Here is an 18121-nt window from a genome sequence, read left to right as displayed (position 1 = left end):
ACCGCTCACCTCAGCGTGGACACCAGTCTTATGGCAATCCCGCCTGCAAGACCAAGATAACTCTAGAACCATAGATCGTTAGAGTTGGACCTTGTAATTAATACGAAATATATACGTAGAAGTTTCAGTCTTACCATTAGTCTCGGTCTTAGTTAGTCTTAGTTAGACAGGGTAGTTTGCTATATCCTGTGCATCTATGTTTGTCATGATGAAGTATGTTTGGTTTGGATCTTTGTAATGACTGTCACCAGAGTGTGGGTATCCCCTGCATTTTGGTTTACCTATTATGTTAATGGAGTTAGTTATATAGTTGGGGAAACCTTCTATTCCACTCTCCTCTTGATCTGAGAAGCTGTGTGGTCTGTGTTGGAGATCAGTGAAGATGCTCATCTGTTCAGTGCTGTTGAAGAACTCTATTCTCTTTTCTTATGCTGCAAGATTTGCCTGATCAGTTCTGATGTGTGGTTGCATTCTGCAGATGTCAGAGAACAGGCGCAGAGGAGGAAGGCATGCTCAGCAGGAGCGAGCCGCTCAACAGGAAGAGGTGCCTCAGCAGCAGCACCTGCCGCCCCCGCCCCCGATGTCCATCGAGCAGATGTTTCTGATGCAGACTCAGGCAGTTCAAGCCATCGGTCAGACTTTGGCCGCCATTCAGCAGCAGCAGCAACAACAACAACAGGCCCCACCTCAGCCTCAGATGCCTCAGATGCCCAGAGACAAGCGTGCTGAATTCATGAGAGGTCATCCACCAACGTTCGCTCACTCTTCTGACCCCATGGATGCTGAAGATTGGCTACGCACTGTGGAGCGGGAGTTGCATACCGCTCAGTGTGATGACCGGGAGAAAGTCCTGTACGGTCCCCGTCTGTTGAGAGGAGCAGCCCAATCATGGTGGGAGTCTTACCTCGCCACCCATGCCCACCCTGACGCCATCACCTGGGAAGAGTTCAGAAGTAGCTTTCGTCAGTACCATGTTCCTGCAGGTCTGATGACAGTGAAGAAGGAGGAGTTTCTGGCCCTCAAGCAAGGGTCATCGTCTGTCAGTGAGTATCGAGACAGGTTTCTACAGTTGTCTCGCTACGCTCCCGAAGATGTCAACACTGACGCCAAGCGGCAGTACCGTTTCCTGAGAGGCTTGGTTGACCCTCTGCAATATCAGCTGATGAATCACACCTTCCCGACATTCCAGCACCTGATTGACAGAGCAATCATGACAGAGAGGAAGCGTAAGGAGATGGAAGATCGTAAGCGCAAGATCAGTGGACCTCAGCCTGGAAGCAGCAATCGTCCTCGTTTCTCAGGCAATCAACCTCAGCAGTTCAGGCAGAACCAACGTCCACCTCAGCAGCATCAGCAGTTCCAAAGGCAGTACCCTCAGCACCAGTACCAGAACCGTCAGAGCAATCAGTCAGGAGGTCAGTTTCAGAGGCAGAATCAGCTGGCACCTCGTCTTCCCGCCCCAGCAACTCAGCAGAACAGTCAGGCAGCACCAGCTCAGGTTGGAAACAGAGCATGTTTCCACTGTGGAGAGCAAGGCCACTGGGTGATGCAATGTCCGAAGAAGGCAGCCCAGCAGCAGTCAGGCCCCAATGCCCCAGCGAAGCAGAATGTGCCTCAGCCTGGAGCAGGCAATCGCTCTCAGCCGCGCTATAATCATGGAAGGCTGAACCACTTGGAGGCTGAAGCAGTTCAGGAGACCCCCGGCATGATAGTAGGTATGTTCCCAGTCGACTCCCATATTGCAGAAGTGTTATTTGATACTGGAGCAACGCATTCTTTCATTACTGCATCATGGGTAGAAGCACATAATCTTCCAATTACTACCATGTCAACCCCCATTCAAATCGACTCAGCCGGTGGTAGAATTCGAGCCGATAGCATTTGTTTGAATATAAGTGTGGAAATAAGGGGGATAGCATTTCCCGCTAACCTTATAGTAATGGGTACTCAGGGAATAGATGTCATCCTAGGGATGAACTGGCTAGATAAGTATCAGGCAGTTATCAGTTGTGATAAAAGGACAATCAAGTTGGTGTCCCCACTAGGAGAGGAAGTGGTGACCGAGTTAGTCCCGCCTGAGCCGAAGAGAGGAAGTTGTTATCAGATGACTGTCGATAGCAGTGAAGCAAACCCAATTGAGAGTATCAAGGTTGTGTCTGAATTCCCAGATGTGTTTCCAAAGGATTTACCGGGTATGCCACCAGAGCGGAAAGTTGAATTCGCTATAGAGCTTCTTCCTGGAACCGCCCCCATCTTTAAGAGAGCTTACAGAATATCGGGACCAGAGTTGGTTGAGCTTAAGAAGCAGATTGATGAGCTGTCAGAGAAAGGTTACATTCGGCCAAGCACCTCGCCTTGGGCCGCCCCTGTCCTATTTGTGGAGAAGAAAGATGGCACCAAGAGGATGTGCATCGATTACCGAGCTTTGAATGAAGTCACGATCAAGAACAAGTATCCTTTGCCCAGAATAGAAGATCTGTTCGACCAGTTAAGAGGAGCCAGTGTGTTCTCCAAAATTGATCTGAGGTCAGGTTATCATCAGCTCAGGATCCGACCTTCGGACATCCCGAAGACGGCATTCATTACCAAGTATGGTTTGTATGAGTTCACAGTGATGTCTTTTGGTTTGACCAATGCACCAGCCTTCTTTATGAATCTGATGAACAGTGTATTCATGGATTACCTTGATAAGTTTGTGGTGGTATTCATTGATGACATTCTGGTTTATTCTCAAAGCGGAGAAGAGCATGCAAGTCATTTGAGGATGGTATTGCAGAGATTGCGAGAGCACCAGTTGTATGCAAAGTTGAGCAAATGTGAGTTCTGGATCAATGAAGTCCTGTTCTTGGGTCACATAATCAACAAGGAAGGATTGGCTGTGGATCCGAAGAAAGTGGCAGACATTTTGAACTGGAAAGCGCCAACGGATGCTCGAGGAATCAAGAGCTTCATTGGAATGGCCGGATACTATCGGCGATTCATTGAAGGGTTTTCGAAGATTGCGAAGCCAATGACAGCATTGCTAGGCAACAAGGTTGAGTTCAAATGGACCCAGAAATGTCAAGAGGCCTTCGAAGCGCTGAAAGAGAAGTTGACTACAGCGCCTGTCCTAGTCTTGCCTGATGTGCACAAGCCCTTCTCTGTGTATTGTGATGCTTGTTACACAGGTTTGGGATGCGTGTTGATGCAAGAGGGAAGAGTTGTGGCTTACTCGTCCCGACAGCTGAAGGTTCATGAGAAGAACTACCCAATCCATGATCTAGAGTTGGCAGCAGTGGTTCACGCACTGAAGACATGGAGGCACTATTTGTATGGACAGAAATGCGATATTTACACAGATCACAAGAGTCTGAAGTACATATTCACTCAGACAGAGCTGAACATGAGGCAAAGAAGATGGTTAGAGCTGATCAAAGACTATGAATTGGAGATTCATTACCATCCAGGCAAAGCAAACATAGTAGCAGATGCTTTGAGCAGAAAGAGTCAAGTCAATCTGATGGTCGCTCGTCCGGTGCCTTATGAGTTGGCCAAAGAATTTGACAGGTTGAGCCTCGGATTTCTGAACAATTCGCGAGGAGTCATAGTTGAGTTGGAACCTACTTTGGAGCGCGAAATCAAGGAAGCGCAGAAGAATGATGAGAAGATCAGTGAGATTCAGCGACTGATTCTAGATGGCAGAGGCAAAGATTTTCGAGAAGATGCTGAAGGTGTGGTATGGTTCAAAGACCGCTTGTGTGTTCCCAATGTCCAGTCCATTCGGGAGTTGATTCTTAAGGAAGCTCATGAGACAGCCTATTCAATTCACCCTGGCAGTGAGAAGATGTATCAGGATCTGAAGAAGAAATTCTGGTGGTACGGAATGATGAGGGAAATCGCAGAGCATGTGGCTAAGTGCGATAGTTGCCGAAGAATTAAGGCAGAGCACCAGAGACCAGCTGGATTGTTGCAACTGTTGCAGATCCCTCAGTGGAAATGGGATGAAATCGGTATGGATTTCATAGTCGGATTGCCTCGCACTCGAGCCGGCTACGATTCTATTTGGGTAGTAGTGGACCGTTTGACCAAGTCAGCCCACTTCATACCTGTCAAGACCAGCTACAACAGTGCAGTATTGGCAGAGTTGTATATGTCTCGGATCGTTTGTCTTCATGGTGTGCCAAAGAAGATAGTGTCAGACAGAGGAACGCAGTTCACCTCTCATTTCTGGCAGCAGTTGCATGAAGCCTTGGGCACACATCTGAATTTCAGTTCAGCTTATCACCCGCAGACAGATGGCCAGACTGAAAGAACCAATCAAATTCTTGAAGATATGTTGAGAGCCTGTGCGTTGCAAGATCAGTCCGGATGGGACAAGCGATTGCCTTATGCAGAGTTTTCCTATAACAACAGTTACCAGGCCAATTTGAAGATGTCACCATTTCAGGCGCTTTATGGAAGGAGTTGCATAACTCCGTTGCAATGGGATCAGCCTGGAGAAAAGCAAGTGTTTGGGCCAGACATTTTGCTTGAAGCCGAAGAGAACATCAAGATGGTCCGAGAGAATCTGAAGATAGCGCAATCGAGGCAGCGAAGCTATGCAGACACAAGAAGAAGAGAGCTGAGTTTTGAAGTCGGAGACTTTGTCTATCTGAAAGTGTCACCGATCAGAGGAGTCAGAAGATTCGGAGTGAAAGGCAAGCTAGCACCCCGCTACATTGGTCTGTATCAAATTCTCTCAAAGCGTGGAGAAGTGGCTTATCAGCTCAGCCTGCCAGAGAATTTGTCCGCGGTGCATGATGTCTTTCATGTGTCTCAGTTGAAGAAGTGTTTGCATGTGCTAGAAGAGCAGTTGCCAGTGGAAGGTCTGGAAGTCCAGGAGGACTTGACCTATGTTGAGAAGCCAGCCCAGATCCTTGAGGTCGCAGACAGAGTCACCCGAAGGAAGACCATCAGAATGTGCAAAGTCAAATGGAATCACCACTCTGAGGAAGAAGCAACCTGGGAGCGTGAAGATGATCTGATGGCTGAATACCCTGAGCTCTTTGCTAGCCAACCCTGAATCTCGAGGGCGAGATTCTTTTAAGGGGGATAGGTTTGTAACGCCCTGAATTTGGGGGTAGAATTTTTTCTTCTTTTCTTTCACCAAATTCAGGCGTTACCCTTTTCTTTTTCTCATTCCCTCGCTAAACCTTGACCTTTTCCAAAGTTTTAGCGGGATTCGGTTTGGAATTCCCGTGTAATGAAAAACCCTAAATACTTTATGTTGTTTGATGCACCATGCCGAACCTTGCATTTCTTTTGATTGCTTTGAAAGTGCAAATGCATTCATGTAGAAAGATCGGATTTCGAAAATGAGGAGAAGATCTTTTCTTTCTTTTTCTCTCTCTTTCTCTCTCCTCTTTTTCTCTCTCTCCCGCGCCGTGGGCCGACCCCGGCCAGCCCAGCCGCCCCTGGCGCCCCCTCTTGGGCCCAAAAGGCCCAGCCGCCCCCCCCATCCCCCCTTTTTCCCCAAACCCTCTCCCTCTCCCTCTCATTTTCCCTCTCTCTCTCCCTAGCGCCGCCCCTACCCCCTGCCCAACCGCCGCCCTGCCCTAGCGCTCGGTCGCCGCTCCCCGCCGTCGGCCGCCCCCGCCGGTGAGCCCCCCCTCCTCCCTCTCTCCCTCCTCCCTCCCTCTCCCCTCTCCCCTCCTCTCTCCTCGGCAGCCCGCGCCCGGCCGCGCCGTGGCCGCTGGCCGCCCTGGCCGCGCCCCCAGCCGGCCGCTGCCGCGCCGCCCTGGCCCCCGGCCAGCCCCAGCCGGCCCCGGCCCGCCCCCTGGCCAACCCCGGCCGCCCCCCGGCCCGCGCCCCGGCCGCGCGCCTGGCCGCGCGCCTGGCCGGCTCGGCCGCCTGCCAGCCCGACCCCCCCCCCCCCCCCCCCCGCGCGCCCACCTGGCCGGCCGGTTCAACCGGGCCAGCTCGGCCGCCCCGGCCCCCAGCTCGGCTGCCCGCGCCCGCGCCAGCCCCCAGCTCGGCCGCCCAGCCTAGGGCCGGTTCAACCGCCCTAGGGCCGGTTCAACCGCCCCCCCCTCTGTTTTTTTTTATTTTTTTATTTATTTTATTTTATTTACTTTCTGTGATCATAGCTATTTTATTTTAGGTAGGCTAATCATTGTTCATGCCATTGAAATAGGAAGTTTAATTTAAAATTCCGTTATGCTAATTGATTCATGTAGTTAATTGTTTATCTCGTGCGATGTTGATCAACTTAAAATGGATAGGTTCCCATTAGTGCATATAACAGAATTCTTTTGTTAAGAACCAATTGTAATTGATCATTAGTGCATAAGATTTAACCCCTGCGAGACCCTTTCCCGTTTCTTTCTAACCATAACAAATGCGATGTCGAATGCCATACTTGATGCATATTCACTTTATTTGTTCCCTTGCATGGTGTACTGTTCTTTTGTATTAAATATGTGGATGTATGTATGTATGTTTGCGCTCGCATAGAGAACGATCCGGTCGAAGAGCCCGAGGAATTCGCAGGAGAAGCCCCTGAGCAGCAGTCGGTTGGTGGAGGCAAGTGTCCTTTGACCTATCTCTGTCCTAATCATTCTTTAATTCACCTCCCGCATTACACATTTATGCCTAAGGATTGACTAGCTTCTGTTATCCATGTCCTTGTTTACCTATTTGGGTCAGATTATTACTGCTTAGTTTGATGCTATTGCTCAACTCTAATCAATGAACATGATGTGATTATCTATGATACGCTGTTTTCCCGTTCTTATTTATGATTATACTTGTGGCATTTAAGGGGACTCGAGCGGATTCTCGAGTGCCTCTCCGTAAGGACCTGTTCAATGGATGACCGCCCGGGAAAACAGTGCAACCATGAGGGTGGAATGGGGTGCCCTTAGCTAAATAATTAGAGGATCCGGGGTGTAGTTCACTTCGCCGTCGTGCCGTCAATGGGGCTCGGTGTATGCGGCTCGCTCTGCCAAGGTTGATTTGTCCCTTGGGGAGGAGTGCGGTACATTTAGGAAACCTAACGGGTGGCTACAGCCCCGGGGAATCTTTGTAAAGGCTTCGTAGTGAATCCCTGGCCATTCACCTCGGGAGTGAATAAGGGTCTTGCAAGCCCGGGCCAGAGAGGGAATCACGGCTTGTGGGTAAAGTGCACAACCTCTGCAGAGTGTTATGAAACTGATATATCAGCCGTGCTCACGGTTATGAGCGGCCAAGGGAGCTCCAGAGATTAGTGATACTTGATCAGAGATACTTTGGTACAGGTGGCAATGAGATTGATGGTTCTGATTATGATTATGGTGTTGGTAAGTGGTATTCTTTCCGTTTGAAAAGGATACATTGGGCTAATAACTTGGGTTAATGTTAAAACCTGGCTTTCTACTAGTAAGTAATAACCTGACCAACTAAAAGCAACTGCTTGACTTATCCCCACATAAAGCTAGTCCACTACAGCCAAACAGGATACTTGCTGAGTATGTTGATGTGTACTCACCCTTGCTCTACACACCAAACCCCCCCAGGTTGTCAGCATTGCAACCACTGCTCAGGCGAAGATGAAGCTGTGGAAGGAGACTTCCAGGAGTTCCAAGACTACGACGAGTTCTAGGTGTGGGTTAGCGGCAACCCCCAGTCGGCTGCCTGTGAAAGCCGCGGTTATCTACGTTTCGTTTTCGCACTTTGATTTATTGTAAGAACTATATGGACGTCTCAGACGTATGATGTAATCGACTATTATTCCCCTATTAATACTATTTTAAGCACTGTGTGATGATGTCCATGTTATGTAACTGCTGTGTACGTGAATAACTGATCCTGGCACGTACATGGTTCGCATTCGGTTTACCTTCTAAAAACCGGGTGTGACACTTACCATTCTTCGAAGTGCTGAAGTCAGCCGAAGTCTTTCAATGGGGACCAATCCAGCAGAAAGCCTTCGAAGAGCTGAAGCAATATTTGATAGATCTAACAACATTAAGTCCACCAACGCGAGGGGCTCCTTTGTTATTATATGTGGCAGCTTCGCACTCAGCGGTAAGTGCAGCACTTGTCCAGGAGAATCTTGAAGGCCAAGTCAAGAAACAGGCTCCAATATATTTCGTATCCGAAGTTCTTAGTTTATCAAAGAAAAATTATACAAAATTGGAGAAAGTACTGTATGCTGTTTTGATGGCCTCCAGGAAGCTTCGGCACTATTTTCAAGCTTATAACATAATTGTTCCTTCTTCACAACCTTTGAAGGATATTATGAGAAATCGAGAAGCTACTGGAAGGATTGGAAAATGGGCTGCAGAGCTCAATGAATTTTGTATTGATTATGTTCATAGATCTTCGATACAGTCTCAAGCGTTGGCAGACTTCATTGCTAACTGGACGCCAGGGGTTCAGGAGGAAGAAACGAATAAAGATGCCGAAACATGGACAGTGTTTTGCGATGGGTCTTGGGGAACCTTTGGAGCAGGAGCAGCTGCTGTGTTGGTTTCACCTTCTAAAGTTAAAACCTGTTATGCGGCAAAACTCAATTTCAGTTGCACAAATAATATTGCTGAGTACGAAGCTCTGCTCTTGGGTCTTCGGAAGTTAAAAGCAATGGGAATCAGAAGGGCTATTCTTAAAACTGATTCCCAAGTTATTTCTGGTCATGTTGACAAGAGCTATAAAGCAAGAGACCCGAAGCTTGAAAAATATCTAGATACAGTCCGAAGGATTGAGGCTTCCTTCGAAGGTTTCTCTGTCAAAAATATTCCTCGTGGAGAAAATGAATATGCTGATCTATTGGCCAAGTCAGCAGCCCAGGGGCTGCCTATACATTCGGAAGTATTTTTCGAAACAATAAAAGCACCTTCGGTCGAGCTTCTTGAAAGAGCAATCCTTAACATATCCCCTGTTTATAGCGAAGATTGGAGAACTGAGATCATCTCTTTCCTTCAGGGTAATTTTCTTTCAGACGACGAAGCTTATAACAGGAGAATGGAAGCAAGAGCTCGACCATATGTCATAATAGAAGGGGAGTTATACAAGCATGGGGTCTGTTCCCCATTGCTCAAGTGTTTATCCAGATACGAAGGTATATAATTAATGAAGGAAATACATGCAGGCCTGTGTGGATCTCACATTGGATCTAGGCCCTTGCTTGGGAAAGTTTTTCGCCAAGGTTTTTATTGGCCAAAGGCAGCTTCGAATGCAGCGGATCTGGTACAAAAGTGCGAAGGTTGTCAGAAATGTGCAAAAGATCAAAAACAACCTTCGTCTTTAACCCAATTAATACAACCCACTTGGCCGTTGCAAAGGTGGGGCCTCGATTTACTAGGCCCATTACCACCAGCACAGGGGTACCTAAGATATGTAGTAGTGGTAGTGGAATATTTTTCCAAGTGGATTGAGGCAAAGCCCTTAGCCACAATAACTTCATTTACTATTCAAAAGTTTTTCTGGCAAAACATTGTTTGTCGCTTCGGAGTGCCGAAGGCTATTACTGTGGACAATGGGACACAGTTTGATTCTGAAGCCTTCAGAGAATTTTGTGATCAAATTGGCACGAAGATCCATTTTGCATCAGTCTGACACCCAGAGTCAAATGGACTTGTCGAAAGAGCTAATGGGATCATAATGACAGGAATAATGAAATCAATCTTCAATCAGCCCAGAGGAAAGTGGCCAGACGAGTTAATCAAAGTGGTGTGGAGCCATAACACAACCATGTCAAGGTAAACAGGCTTTATGCCCTTTAAACTATTGTTCGGTGACGAAGCAATAACCCCGGAGGAGGCCAAAGCAGGATCAATAAGAACAGTAGCTTCGGCAGAAGGCGAAGACGAAGCTGATTCCTCTATAGAGAAAGATGGTATAGAAGGGATCAGACTTCAAGCTGTGGAAAACATCAATAAATATCAAGCTCAAACAATAAAATGACGTGACAGAAAGGTCAAGCTGAAGAACATTGAACCAGGACACTTGGTACTTCGAAGAGTAGCTAACCGTGAGATAGTAGGCAAATTACAGCTGAAGTGGGAAGACCCCTTTTTGGTAGTATCTTCGTCAAGACCCAGTTCCTACAGATTGAAGGATATGGACGGCAACGACATTCCTAGATCATGGAATGCGGATGAGCTTCGGCGATATTATGTTTAGCTTGATGTAATTTTTTCTATTCTTTTTTTTGTGGCACCATTTTCCTTTCCAAAGGGGGAGAAAGGTTTTTAATGGGGCCACAACATGTAATTTTCCTTATTTCAATTCTATGAGAGTGATATCCCCCAAAAAATGTAAATGTAAATGCAAAGGAAAAAAGAAAAGGAAACAGGGAGAAGCTCAAAAGTCGTTCCTAAGGGAATGCAGAGCTTACAGCGAAAAATAAGCGCTGATTCCGCTGAAAGTAAAAGGCGAAGAAGCTCCTAAGGGAGGCTACAGCGAAAAATAAGCACTGATTACGCTGAAAGTAAAAGGCGAAGAAGCTCCTAAGGGAGGCTTACAGCGAAAAATAAGCGCTGATTCCGCTGAAAGTAAAAGGCGAAGAAGCTCCTAAGGGAGGCTTACACCGAAAAGTCAACGCTGAAGGGCTATGATTATGGTTTTTTGAATATGTGTTTTAATATTCATTTGCACAATACATCTCATCATGTCATTTGCATTCATAAACATGCATTTAGACATACATAGAATCATCATTATACAGCACAAAAAACACAGATGCTTCGGCAATGAGGAAAAACTTCGAAGGAAAAAATTTTTATGCTTCGTTGTGTACGAAAAGAAGGGAAGGTGTTTTTCGCCTTCGGCTCAAAAGAGAAGTTTCATCCACAGCAAAGCAGATTGTACACAGATAGCAGAAACAAAATATATTACAAGGTATGTACAAATTTACATGAGTTGTTCCATAACTATATTACAAGAGTTTCTCCAGAATTTTTGCAGGAAAGTATATTGTAAGCAACTATCAAGCTTCAGGCTAGGCTTCGTCAAACTTCAGCTTCGTCATTCTTCAGCTTTGTCATCCTGCGCATATCAAACAGCAGAATAAGAAAAGTGCAAATTTCAAGGAGAAGGTAAAAGTAACAGATATAAGTTTCTTACCGGCTTAAGATGACTTCGAGCTTCGTCACCTGCCATTTTTCGCCCGCCACTTACCCAGATCTGGGTCATGAATCTATTTCCAATGCTTCGGGCTAGGCTTGGGATATCTATCAGATCTGATGCTGACAACCTGAAGTTTGGTCTATTCACAATATTTCCATGCGTGCAGCCAGCCTTCAGAAAAGCAGTAGCTGTGCCCCGAGAAGCTACCAGGGCGCAGAAGTCGGCGTGCCCACCAATAACTTCGTCAAGGGCATCAACCTCGCCTTCAATATATTCTAATGTGTTGGGCAGATTTTCAGCTGAAGGTGTAAATTTTGCAGAGCTGGCTCCGACAGAATGAAACACATCCTTCAGCCGCTGCACGCATCGGCTGCCGAAGCTTAGGCATTTCTCTTGAAGTTCTTTAAAGGATTTTTGCAAATTTGAATTTTTATCCACCTCAGTTTTCAAGCTTGCTTCAAGATGTTTCTTTTCTTGCTCAAATTTTTCTGATTGTTGGAGCAATTCATTCTTTAAGCTGTTGTTCTCAGATTGGACTTCAGCCAAAGAACCCTCCATGGTCTGAATAACAAAATCTTTCTTTTCTAATGCACCCTCGTGCTCTTTAACCATGATTTCAAGGTCCTGGATGGTGAAGTCTTTCTTTTTCAGATTAGCTTCGTAAATTTCAACTTTTTCAGCCAAATCTTGAATGACGGCTTTGTTCTTCTCTTCTTCGAGATCTTGTTGCATTTTTAGAACCTTACTTAATAATATGCTCTGTCGAAACAATCTTCGTTAGAAAACGACCTAAAAGATAATAATAATAATAATAAAATAACAAAAATATTTGTTACCTTGAAGTTAGCATAAAGCAAGCTTCCGGTGATATGGTGTCGTTGGTAACGGCAGAGGTCCGCTTCTAGCTTCGGCAAGCCAATGTTTTTGCAGAGAGTTCTAACAATTTTAGCTTCGCTACGGTTTCGAAGGCACCTCAGCTTTCCCTCGTTAACCCCACCGAACAGTGTAGCCCCTGGCTTATATCCGCAGGCTATGGCACATCTTTTAAGCTCTGCTTTCTCAGCGTCTGTCAGTTCTTGCCCAAGTAAATCTTGAAATTCAAAATCTTCTTCCTCCAAAATGTCTTCAGCTTGCTTTTCCCCTTTTCAGTAGCTGTGCTCGCCGCGGCCACAGCAGATTCTTCTTCAGTCATTTTTAGAAGTATGTTATCAATAACTTCAAGTGTGTCTTCCAGGTTCGGATCTTCTGTGGCCCCGGTTTCAGCCCCGGCAACTTCGGCTGCGCCAGTTTCAGCTTCGAAGGTTTCCGCTCTGGTGGCTTCGGCGGCGGCGCCTTTAGCTTCGGCGGTTTCGGCAGTCTGGTCAATAGCAATTCTTGATGCCGGTGTCGGTGACGGTGTCCCATGAATTACATCTGCTATTTGAATAATCCCTCGTTTTTTCGGTAGTGCAGGACCTTCTTCTACCGAAGCTGCCTTGTCCTTCTGAAAAAACTTCGTCAGTTCCATCGCCAGCAGACTTAGCTTGACAGGCAAGGGTTCAGTCATTACCTTCATAATCTCTTCTACTTCAACAGCAGAAGGCGTTGTAGGAGTACCTTCTTCTCGAACCAACGTTTTTGGTTCTGGAGATGCAGTTTTCCTCTTTCTTGCAGTGGTCACCTTCGGCTCAGGGTTCAACTCTTCAGGGCTAAGTTTTTCAGAATCTTCTCTTTTCTTTTTGGCTACCTTGGCGACCTCTTCGTCAGCAGCGCTGACAATTCTTTTTCGCTTCGGGCCTCCAGCATCTCCGCCAAGTCGACCATAATCAGGATATTCAAATCCTATAGCATCAAGCACCCTGTTCAGCCTTCGCTTCGGCCGAGTGCCGAAGGCTGCTGTCATCAGCTGGTCCTCTTTTTTGGAGTAATTTCCAAGAATTTCATTACTCATTACTTCGATTGTATCGAGCCATTCTTGGCAGGGTGCTTTAAATATTTCTTAAACTTATAATAATAGGGTAGTCGGACAAGCTCCCCCTCTTTCTTTTCTCCTTTAAGCTTCGGCATAGTCCACTCCTTCATAGTCGGAAATACTCTGAAGGCCAGAAATTCCTGCACTAAATCTCTAGTGCCAATGTGTTCTGCAATAATTTTGAATTCAGCCAGTGCGGTCCAAGTTGGACCTTCTGCTGCCATATTACATCGGGGTCTGGTTTCTCCGAAGATCAGTTCAAGAGGGCTCTGTACCAGCTTCTCTTTGTCATCATCAACTTTGACATAAAACCATTCTGACTTCCAGCCTGCCGGCCATTTGCTTCGGTAGCTAATCACAGGAAATTTTGTGGTTTTTCGATAGGCAAAATTATAACAACAAAAATTTTCATGCAACCCATCCTTTCTGGCCTTAGTCTGGTAATGCAGCTCATGTACTCGACAGAAGCTGTCGGCAAACGGCTCCACCGCCTGGCTTCGGAGAGCCCAAATATAAACGCTAAGCCTGACTATGGCGTTAGGAGTCAGTTGGTGAAAATAGATCCCAAACTTTTGCAGCACATCAAAAATCATTCTATTTAAAGGAAATCTCAACCCGGCTTTTAGAAAACTCTTGAAAATAACTATTTCATCCTTTTCTGGCTTCGGGGTAGTTTCCTCTCCCCCGAAGCGAATCAGCTTCTTCTCATCTTCACTGAAATAGCCTGACTTCACCATCTTGGAAAAATCAGCCTTGGAGAAAGTTGACTTTCCGAAGTTCAAATGGCTAGGCTTGCTCGGTACTGCGATATGGTAATCACCGTCAGAATCAGCTTCCTCAATATCTCCTTGTTCTGCTTCGGTAGTAGTTTCTTCTATTTCGGCAGTGGGGATTCTTTCCGAGGTCACCAATCCGGATCGCTGCATTGCTTCGGAGATAGGAACAGTCTCCGCACCTTCAGCTTCGTCTCCCTCACGCTCAACTCTAGCAGTAGAGCGCACTCTGGCCATTTAATTTTGAATTTCTTGAAAGATTTCTTGAGAATTAAATAACTGTTTCTCCCGAAGCTTTTCTTCTGACGAAGTAGGCACCAAACTGAAGCTTCGTCTGAATGCGAGAGTCAAACTTCGGCTATGGTTAAAATTTTTGGCAGCAAAACAGTGCAATAGCAATGAATGTTGTGGTAACTTCACACCTACCTGTCTGTTTATATAGTGCTGCAGGTAAGAAGGTGAATCGTCAGGATTTTTACACCAAGCAAACAACTGCTCGCACCCGCTGCGCAGTGGGCCGCAAAGACCAAAATAGTGAACCTGCATGGTGGGACCGCTACGCGCTCGGAAACTATATCGTTTCTCGACAACGAGCTCAGGGAAGGTGTTTTTCGGACCTTCGGCTTCCTGAAGCCTAAGAGACTTTTTTCACGGATCAAGCTCGTTACGAAAAACGATCTAGCACCGTGAAGGGGCTACTGTTGGGACCATACTTCGTCGCCGAAGGTCCTGCAGGAAGAAACAGCTTCGGCTGAAGCTGTCTGTACGTGATGCCGAAGGGTGCCGTTCATGAAGCTTCGGAATTACAAACCGACTTAAATATAGAATGACCTTTTAGTCCATAAGAGTCTGAGTCGTTATTGTAAACTTTTATGAGGGGTATGATTGTAATTGCTCACAGGCTGTGTCCTGTGCCTATAAATAGTGAACAATATTCCTTTACTGTTCATGGATTTCTGTAATTGCGATCACATCACTCGGAAATTATTCTTTGCCAAGGCGGAGGTATAAATGTACCAAAACATCATATTTGAATATCTTAAATTTATATGATATGTAAATCATGTTGTTTACTCATAACTTACTTGTCTTTAATGCTTTATGTCTCATGTTATTTTGTATTATCTTTGAGAATTCAATTACGAAGATATAACCTTCGTAATTGTGTCGTTATAACCTTCGTCCGAAGTTCATTAAATCCTTGGGGAAATAATGCTTCAGCGGACGAAGGACCTTAATATTTAACATTTTATGTTGCCTTGTTCTTAATTCATAGCATTTGAGAACAAGTCCCCAACAGTTACTGTTCCGACGGAGGACACTCATGAGTCCGTCGTCTATGTTCCTTTTCTTATTTGTGGTCTCGCTCTTCCCGTTTCTCCCTTCTTCCGCGGTCTCCTTGACTTTTACAATCTGAACTTGACCCATTTGAACCCTAATTCTATCTTGCAAGTTTCCATTTTTATTCATCTGTGTGAGGCCTATCTTGGGATTCTTCCCCATTTTGGCCTTTGGAAGTATCTGTATCATTGTCGGCCCAGGGTGGCTGGGGGATAGCACCAACTTGTTGGCGGCGTCAGTCTGCAACAGTGTCGTGGGAGGAAGTCAGAGTACCTCAATATCCCTCTGAAGGATAGCATCAAGGGGTGGCTCCTCGAGTGGTTCATCGTGGAGAATCACTGCAAGTCCCTTCCTCCTCGGTCGGGGATGTAGCCAGATGTTCGTACTCTAAGCTGGGTAGAATCTTCGACCCCTTTGGAGGTAACAGAGGCGAAAGTGTTGCTTGATGAGGTCTGTTTATTGAAAGACAGAGGTTTGATTGTTGAAGTTGTGGTCGCTAATTTCGTCTTCAAGAATATTCAGCCTTTGAAAGATGGGGCATACCCAGCTTATTTGTATAGTGGTATCAATGACTCTACATAGGTCACCAACAAGAGAATTCCTACTGAGGATCTGGTGAGCCGACTGGTAATGATTCTGAGGGGCAGAGTGTCAAATGTTGGTGCTCCTGTTGCCTATTTTGTCTGGAATCTGCCACCTTATAGGCCATTTTCTGAATTTGTGTCCAACCCTCCTGCTAGTGATGGTGGTCTGGGTCTTAGAGTGTGACCCTCTCCCGAGGACATTGAGGCACTGATTGCTCCTCTTCAGAATCTTCCCAATGATGAGAAGCAAATTCACTTTGAGATGCCAGCTAGTCCAGATGATGCAGATATAGATGTTTTGCTTAGTATGTTAGCTGGGGAATCTTTTGACTCGACCCATGCTGAGCCGATGGCTATCACAGCTGGACAAGAGCTTGACAAAGCAGTGGAGACTCGGAAGCCTGAGGGTGCTCGCCAAAGCGTCCTCGCCAATTTAGCCGCCCGACTGCGCTTGTTGAGGAAATGAAGAAAAGAAGAGGTGGCTTCTGTTGGGGACTTGTTCTCAAATGCTATGAATTAAGAACAAGGCAACATAGAATGTTAAATGTTAATGCCCTTCGTCCGCTGAAGCATTATTTCCTCAAGGATATAATGAGCTTCGGACGAAGGTTAAAAACGGTACAATTACGAAGGTTAAATCTCCGTAATTGGACTCTCAGAGATTATATAAAGCAATGCGAGATATAAATCATTAAAGACAAGTAAATTATAAATAAAAGACATCATTTACATATTATATAAACATGATGTATTCGAATATTAGACACATTTATACCTCTGCCTTGGCAAAGAATAATTTCCCAGTGATGCGATTGCAATTACAAGAATGCGTGAACAGTAAAGGAATACTGTTCACTATTTATAGGCACAGGACATAGCCTGTGAGGAATTACAATCATGCCCCTCATAAAAGTTTACAACATTGACTTAGACCTTTATGGACTAAAAGGTCATTCTATCTTTAAGTCGGTTCGACCCTTCATCTTCGGATATGTTGCAATACCGAAGCTTCATGAATGGTACCTTCGGCGACACGTACGAGCAGCTTCAGCCGAAGCTGTCTCTTTCTGCATGACCTTCGGCGACGAAGCATGGTCCCAACAGTAGCCCCTTTGCGGTGCTAGATCGTTTTTCGTAACGAGCTTGATCCATGAAAAAAGTCTCTTAGGCTTCGGGAAGCCGAAGGTCCGAAAAACACCTTCCCTGAGCTCGTTGTCGAGAAACGATACAGTTTCCGAGCGCGTAGCGGTCCCACCCTGCAGGTTTACTATTTGGTCTCTGCGGCCCACCGCGCAGCGGGTGTGAGCAGCTGCTTGCCTGGTGTAAAAATCCTGACGATTCACCTTCTTACCTGCAGTACTATATAAACAGACGGGTAGGTGTGAAATTACCACAGCATTCATTGCTATTGCACTGTTTTGCTTCCAAAATTTTTAACCATAGCCGAAGCTTGACTCTCGCATTCAGACGAAGCTCCAGTTTAGAGCCTTACTTCGTCAGAAGAAAAGCTTCGGGAGAGGAAGTTATTTAGTTCCCAAGAAATCTTTCAAGAAATTCAGAATTAAATGGCCAGAGTACGCTCTACCGCTAGAGTTGAGCGTGAGGGAGGCGAAGCCGAAGGAGCGGAGACTGTTCCTATCTTTGAAGCAATGCGACGATCCGGATTGGTGACCTCAGAAGGAATCCCCACTGCGGAGACAGAACAAACTGTTGCCGATACAGAACAAGTTGCTGCCGAAGCGGATGAAGGAGATATTGAGGAAGCTGCTTCCGATGATGATTATCATATCACCGTACCGAGCAAGCCCAGCCATTTGGACTTCGGAAAATCGACTGTCTCCAAGGCTGATTTCTCCAAAATGGTGAAGTCGGGCTATTTCAGTGAAAATGATAAGAAGCTGCTTCGCTTCGGGGGGGAGGAGACTACAACGAAGCCAGAAAAGGATGAAATAGTTATTTTCAAGAGTTTTCTGAAAGCTGGGTTGAGATTTCCTTTGAATAGAATGATTTCAGATGTGCTGCAAAGGTTTGGGATCTATTTTCATCAGCTGACACCTAACGCCATTGTCAGGCTTAGTGTTTATATCTGGGCTCTCTGAAGCCAGGCGGTGGAGCTGTTCGCCGACAGCTTCTGTCGAGTTCATGAGCTGCATTACCAGACTAAGGCCAGAAAAGATGGATTGCATGAAAATTTTGGTTGCTATAATTTTGCCTATCGGAAAACTACAAAGTTTCCCGTGATCAGCTACCGAAGCAAATGGCCGGCAGGCTGGAAGTCAGAATGGTTTTATGTCAAAGTTGATGAGGACAAAGAGAAGCTGGTACAGAGCCCTCTTGAACTGATCTTCGGAGAAACAAGACCCCAATGCAAAATGGCAGTAGAAGGTCCAACTTGGGCTGCACTGGCT

This window comes from Zea mays, chromosome 6 (assembly GCF_902167145.1).
Source record: "Zea mays cultivar B73 chromosome 6, Zm-B73-REFERENCE-NAM-5.0, whole genome shotgun sequence".
NCBI classification, from domain to species: Eukaryota; Viridiplantae; Streptophyta; class Magnoliopsida; order Poales; family Poaceae; genus Zea; species Zea mays.
The sequence above is the reverse complement of the archived record's forward strand: the minus strand, read 5'-3'. Positions refer to the sequence as shown.